This window comes from Lytechinus pictus, chromosome 7, assembly GCF_037042905.1.
Source record: "Lytechinus pictus isolate F3 Inbred chromosome 7, Lp3.0, whole genome shotgun sequence".
NCBI lineage: Eukaryota > Metazoa > Echinodermata > Echinoidea > Temnopleuroida > Toxopneustidae > Lytechinus > Lytechinus pictus.
In genome coordinates, this window is record NC_087251.1 from 36,824,215 (window position 1) to 36,832,012 (window position 7,798).

Consider the following 7,798-nt stretch of genomic DNA (forward strand, 5'->3'; position numbering starts at 1 on the left):
TCACAACATTTTAGCCATTTTGGCCAATTATTGACCAAAAATGACCAATTTGACCACTCTTTGGAAAATGGTCCCTTAACAGAATGCTTTTGTAACCACATCCAATTAAAAGGGTCTATCCTAAGCAAAAATGCACCCAGATTCCAAATAAAGTGGTTTCATTTTCCAAATCACACTAGAAGTGGTCATTTTGGCCATGTTTTGACCAAAAATGACAATTTTCATGATTTTTTTGTCCGAAATGTGTTACAAACATTGATCAGAACAAAGATTGGATGTCTTTAGAAATCCACATTTATTTTTAAAATGTGCGCTGGATCATAACAATCAACCTCATATAATTTATTCTGTCAGTTTTGACCTATGACGGTCATTTTGGGTACAGGAATTTAAGGTCTTTAGTATGTATCTTCTTAATGGGATTGCATTTAAAGGTCTATCCTGTGTAGAATTTTATGCTGATTCCAAATATATCAGTCTCAATGATCCTATTTAAAAGCTTGTGGGCATTTTGACCATTTATGTCCCTCAAAATGACCAATAATACAAGTTCAATTTATCCAAAAATACTTCGAATGTTACCAGAATCGTTACAAGGGTGTGCTATGACACTTAACATTGATGTATTAATCCTTAAATTGAACATCTCAAAATTATTTTGACTTCATGTAACTTATTCCATCAGTTTTGACCTATGAAGGTCATTTTGGGTACTTTAGACATAACTGACCATTCGCGCAATTCTGCATAATAAACTGTGCAAATCGACAGGAATTTGAGGTCTTCAGCATGTATCTTCTAAATGGGATTGCATTTAAAAGTCTATCCTGTGTAGAGTTTTATGCTGATTCCAAATATATTAGTCTCAATGACCCTATTTAAAAACTTGTGGTCATTTTGATCATTTATATCCCTCAAAATGACCAATAATACAAATTAAATTTATACAAAAATAATTTGAATGTTACCAGAATCGTTACAAGGGTGTGCTGTGACACTTAACATTAGTGTATTAATCCTTGAATTGAACATCTCAAAATTGTTTTGACTTCATGTAACTTATTCCATCAGTTTTGACCTATGAAGGTCATTTTGGGTACTTTAGACATAACTGACCATTCGCGCAATTCTGCATAATAAACTGTGCAAATCGACAGGAATTTGAGGTCTTCAGCATGTATCTTCTAAATGGGATTGTATTTAAAAGGCTATCCTGTGTAGAATTTTATGCTGATTCCAAATATATCACTCTTAATGACCCTATTCAAAAGATTATGGTCATTTTGGCCACTTATGGCCCTCAAAATGACCAATAACATCAGTTCAATTTATCAAAATATATGTCGAATGTTACCAGAATCGTTACAAGGGTGTGCTGTGACACCAAGCATTGGTTTATTATATCTTTAAATTGAACATCATGAGAGTATTTTGACCTCATGTAACTTATTCCATCAGTTTTGACCTATGAGGGCAATTTTGGGCACTTTAGACATAACTGACCAGTCGCGCAGTTTTACATTCATGTACTGTGCAAATAGTAAAAACTTAAGGTCTCCAGCGTGTTTTATCTTCTTCCCTTATAAAATGGGAATGCATTCAAAGGTCCATTTTGTGTAGAATTTTATGCTGATTCCAAATGTATCACTGTAAATGACCCTATTTAACAGCTTATGGTGATTTTGGCCACTTATGGTCCTCAAAATGACCAATAACATCAGTTTAATTTATCAAAAAATACTTCGAATGTTACCAGAATCGTTACAAGGGTGTGCTGTGACACCAAATATTGGTGTATTAATTCTTTAAATTGAGCATCTCAAAAGCTGAGTATTTTGACCTCATGTAACTTATCCCATCAGTTTTGAACTATGAGGGTCATTTTGAGGACTTTAGACATTACTGACCATTCGCGCAGTTTTGCATAATAAACTGTTCAAATAGGCAGGAATTTGAGGTCTTTAGTGTGTATTATTTTCTTCCCTTATAATATGGGAATGCATTTAAGGTCTATCTTGTGTAGAATTTTATGGTTATTAAAAATAAATCAGTCTCATTGACCGTATTTAAAATCTTTTGGTTATCTTGGCTTCTTTTTGGCCCCAAAATGACTAATAACATAAATAATCCAATAATACTTCAAATGTTACCAGAATCATTACAAGGGTATGCTGTGACACATAACACTGGTGTATGAACCCTTGAAATTGAGCATCCCCAAAGTATTTTTACTACCTTGGTCATTTTGTCCACCTTAGCCCCGGGCTTGACCCCTGCCCAATGTGTATGTTAATTCACCCTATAGCGAACATGATGAGGATAGATTCAGGATTGCGTTAATATTAGCATCAGTTATTGTTAAATGGGGAAAGTTTGAAAGCTTTTGGGTGAAAATCAATACATTGATTTCATATAGTCCAGTGTTATTGGCCTAACTATTGGACCCTGTGGTCCTTTTGACCACTTTTTACTCAGTGACCAATGACCACTCATACTTTGATGAAAAAAATGCTTAAATGTTGGTCAGTGTCATTATCAGCATGAACTACCAATAATCGGTGAAGAGTGTTGATAAATGTGATGAAATCCTTTACATCGAGTATACATAAGTTTGTTTGACCACGCACTGAGGTTATTTACTAATGGTAATGTTATATTGAAATCAATAAGTATTTTGTCAATTATTATGATTGATTATAATACATCTTATTATCAATAAAGAGCGACAACAACATTTGAATCCGATTTGATACATTCAAATGTTATTGGTCATTGTTGGGACCAAAATTGACCAAAATGAGCACTAGCTCATAAAGGAATTAATCTACTTCATAAAGTTTAGAAATATGTCCTAACATTGAATTATGCTAAAATGTCTCATTCCGCTGAATTTGCCTCCCCATATATGTGAAGTTTCCATTTATAGCTACATTGTGGTCAAGGTGGCTAAAATCATGAAAATGACCACAGTGCATGGTCAAACAACGTTATGAATACTCGATGTAAAGGATTTCATCACATTTATCACCACTCTTCACCGATTATTGGTAGTTCATGCTGATAATGACACTGACCAACATTTAAGCATTTTTTTTATCATCAAGCATTAGTGGTCACTGAGGAAAAAGTGGTCAAAAGGACCACAGGGTCCAATAGGTAGGCCAATAACACTGGACTATATGAAATCATTGTATTGATTTTCACCCAAAAGCTTTCAAACTTTCTCCATTTCTCCATTTAACAAGAACTGATGCTAATATTAACGCAATCCTGAATCTATCCTCATGCATGTTCGCTATAGGGTGAATTAACACACACATTGGGCAGGGGTCAAGCCCGGGGGTCAAGGTTGACAAAATGACCAAGGTAGTAAAAATACTTTGGGTATGCTCAATTTCAAGGATTCATACACCAGTGTTATGTGTCACAGCATACCCTTGTAATGATTCTGGTAACATTTGAAGTATTATTGGATTATTTATGTTATTAGTCATTTTGGGGCCAAAAAGAGGCCAAAATGACCAAAAGATTTTAAATAGGGTCAATAAGACTGATTTATTTTTGATAACCATAAAATTCTACACGCATTCCCATCTTATAAGGGAGGAAAATAATACACACTGAAGACCTCAAATTCCTGCCTATTTGAACAGTTTATTATGCAAAACTGCGCGAATGGTCAGTAATGTCTAAAGTACTCAAAATGACCCTCATAGGTCAAAACTGATGGGATAAGTTACATGAGGTCAAAATACTCAGCTTTTGAGATGTTCAATTTAAAGAATTAATACACCAATATTTGGTGTCACAGGCTGTGACTCCAAATATTGGTGTATTAATTCTTTAAATTGAACATCTCAAAAGCTGAGTATTTTGACCTCACAGCACACCCTTGTAACGATTCTGGTAACATTCGAAGTATTTTTGGATAAATTAAACTGATGTTATTGGTCATTTTGAGGGCCATTAGTGGCCAAAATTACCATAAGCTGTTAAATAGGGTCATTTACAGTGATACGTTTGGAATCAGCATAAAATTCTACACAAAATGGACCTTTGAATGCATTCCCATTTTATAAGGGAAGAAGATAAAACATGCTGGAGACCTAAGTTCTTACGTATCTGCACAGTACATGAATGTAAAACCGCGCTACTGGTTAGTTATGTCTAAAGTGCCCAAAATGGCCCTCATAGGTCAAAACTGTTGGAATAAGTTACATGAGGTCAAAATACTCTCATGATGTTCAATTTAAAGATATAATAAACCAATGCTTGGTGTCACAGCACACCCTTGTAACGATTCTGGTAACAATCGACATATATTTTGATAAACTGAACTGATGTTATTGGTCATTTTGAGGGCCATAAGTGGCTGAAATGACCATAATCTTTTGAATAGGGTCATTAAGAGTGATATATTTGGAATCAGCATAAAATTCTACACAGGATAGACCTTTAAATGCAATCCCATTTAGAAGATACATGCTGAAGACCTCAAATTCCTGTCGATTTGCGGGTTTATTATGCAGAATTGCGCGAATGGTCAGTTATGTCTGAAGTATCAAAAATGACCTTCATAGGTCAAAACCGATGGAATAAGTTACATGAGGTCAAAATAATTTTGAGATGTTCAATTTAAGGATTAATACACCAATGTTAAGTGTCACAGCACACCCTTGTAAAGATTCTGGAAACATTCGAAGTATTTTTGGATAAATTGAACTTGTATTATTGGTCATTTTGAGGGACATAAATGACCGAAATGACCACAAGCTTTTAAATAGGGTCATTGAGACTGATATATTTGGAATCAGCATAAAATTCTACACAGGATAGACCTTTAAATGCAATCCCATTTAGAAGATACATGCTGAAGACCTCAATTTCCTGTCGATTTGCACAGTTTATTATGCAGAATTGCGCGAATGGTCAGTTATGTCTAAAGTACCAAAAATGACCTTCATAGGTCAAAACTGATGGAATAAGTTACATGAGGTCAAAATGAATTTGAGTTGTTCAATTTAAGGATTAATACATCAATGTTACAGTTAGGTGTCACAGCACACCCTTGTAACGATTCTGGAAACATTCGAAGTATTTTTGGATAAATTGAACTTGTATTATTGGTCATTTTGAGGGACATAAATGACCAAAATGACCATAAGCTTTTGAAAAGGGTCATCAAGACTGATATATTTGGAATCAGCATAAAATTCTACACAAGAAGCACCTTTGAATGCATTACCATTTAATAAGGGAAGAAGATAATACATGCTTCAGACCTCAATTTCCTGCCTATTTGAACAGTTTATAATGCATAACTGCGCGAATGGTCAGTTTATGTCTAAAGTACCCAAAATAACCATCATAGGTCAAAACTGACAGAATAAATTATATGAGGTTGATTGTTATGATCCAGCGCACATTTTAAAAATAAATGTGGATTTCTAAAGACATCCAATCTTTGTTCTGATCAATGTTTGTAACACATTTCGGACAAAAAAATCATGAAAATTGTCATTTTTGGTCAAAACATGGCCAAAATGACCACTTCTAGTGTGATTTGGAAAATGAAACCACTTTATTTGGAATCTGGGTGCATTTTTGCTTAGGATAGACCCTTTTAATTGGATGTGGTTACAAAAGCATTCTGTTAAGGGACCATTTTCCAAAGAGTGGTCAAATTGGTCATTTTTGGTCAATAATTGGCCAAAATGGCTAAAATGTCGTGAGTACGGTCAATAAGACTGACATTTTTGGAATCAGCACACAATTTTACCCCTGATAAGCCTGTCAAACCTTCCCCACCAAAAATTCTGAATAAAGCCCCCCATCTCCTAGACTATTAGTGTGGGCATCTCAAATCGTCGCCCGAGAAAAATGGCAGCTAAAATTCGCACCGTACGGACCAAGTTTGCAAGTCTGACTTTGACTGCGCTAAACTCCCTTTTCTTTTGCTGGATCTTTTAAGGACGTTCCACAGTTATGTTTGTGCGCATCATGATCTGCGCATATTTTACACTCTGCGCGCTGACGTCACAATGGACGAACTTGTGATTAGGTAATGTGAGCTGATTTTTCTCCTTATCTGCACTAACTGCAGATTTGATGTATTATTTTATGAAGCTAATAAACTGGAATTATTCCATGGACCATTTTTTTTATTCCTCTACAATTTCAAAATAGTTTCTCTGTAGTGCTGCAAAGTATAATGAATATGACCCTAAGTATCAATAAATGGAAAAGTGGTTCGGAATTTTTCCTCACATAGATACTGCTTTTGGCGCGTTTTCGGGTGTCTTAAGAAGCAAGTTTGTTCTAATAAGAGTGCTGATAGTTTGAAAACAAACACATGAACCCATATTTATTAATGTTTGCACCTCTTAGGTACAGTATACTTTCCTCTAAAAGTTTGCAAAGTTTGGTGAAAATGACATGGGTTTTGAATAAAGTGCAGCATTTCTTTTACTTCTCAAGTTTGTTATTAAAATTTGAATTTTTTGAGGTTGAGTATCTTTCCCGCAATTTCTAAGAACTGAAAGTGTTGTTAGACTTAAATGAGCAAACAATTGACAGCAATATAGATAGATTTTCCATCTTACGGATACAATTATTAATCACATTGCAAAATTAAATGACATTTTCATGGATTTGACTGAGTAGTAGGGCTTTAAACTCAATGTTGCGATCTCGCGAGGTCTAAAAATGCCATATTATTTTGGATGCGCAATTTTTAAGGACATTATCTATTTTGGGTTAATTTTAAGCTCTATAGCAAAAAATCAAGCACATGGACCCATATTAATTTTTGCATATTTGGAATATTCAGGTGCTAAAGTATCTATATGCAAAGTATGGTGAAAATGACATGGATTTTCAATGTTTGGGAGCAAGACTACGGAACCACTCGCATTTTAGACGGTATTAACAGACTTTTGCTTGTTTTCGGCGCATTTTGGGCTGTTTCAAGCCAACTGGCAATATTTTGGACACTGATAATTTGAAAACGAGCACATAGACCCCATAGTTTAAATGTCCTAACTTCTTCAGAATATATTCCTCTACAAATCTAGAGAGTATGATGAAATTGATATGGATTTTGAATGTTTGGGAGCAGGACTAAGGAACCATTCGTATTTTGGACATTTTGGATGTTATTAGACTTTTGCCCGTTTTAGGCCCATTATAGATTGTTTCAAGCCAACTCGCAACACTTTGGACACTGATAGTTTAAAAACGAGTACATGGACCCCATATTTTTAATATTTTAACGTCTTAAGAATATATTCCTCTATAAGTCTAGAGAGTATGATGAAAATGACATGGATTATTAATTTTTGGGAGCAGGACTAAGGAACCATTCATGTTTTAGACATTTTGGACGGTAATATCAGATTTACTTGTTTTCGGCGCATTTTGGGCTGTTTCAAGCCAACTCGCAACTGTTCAGATACTGATAGCATAAAAACGAGCACATGGACCCCATGTTTTTAATATTTTAACGTCATCAGAACATATTCCTCTGAAAATCTAGAGAGTATGATGAAAATGACATGGATTATTAATTTTTGGGAGCAGGACTAAGGAACCATTCATATTTTAGACAGTAATATCAGACTTTAATATCAGACTTACTTGTTTACGGCGCATTTTGGGCTGTTTCAAGCCAACTCGCAACAGTTTAGACACTGATAGCATAAAAATGAGCACATGGACCCCATGTTTTTAATATTTTAACGTCATCAGAATATATTCCTCTGAAAATCTAGTGAGTATGATGAAAATGACATGGATTTTT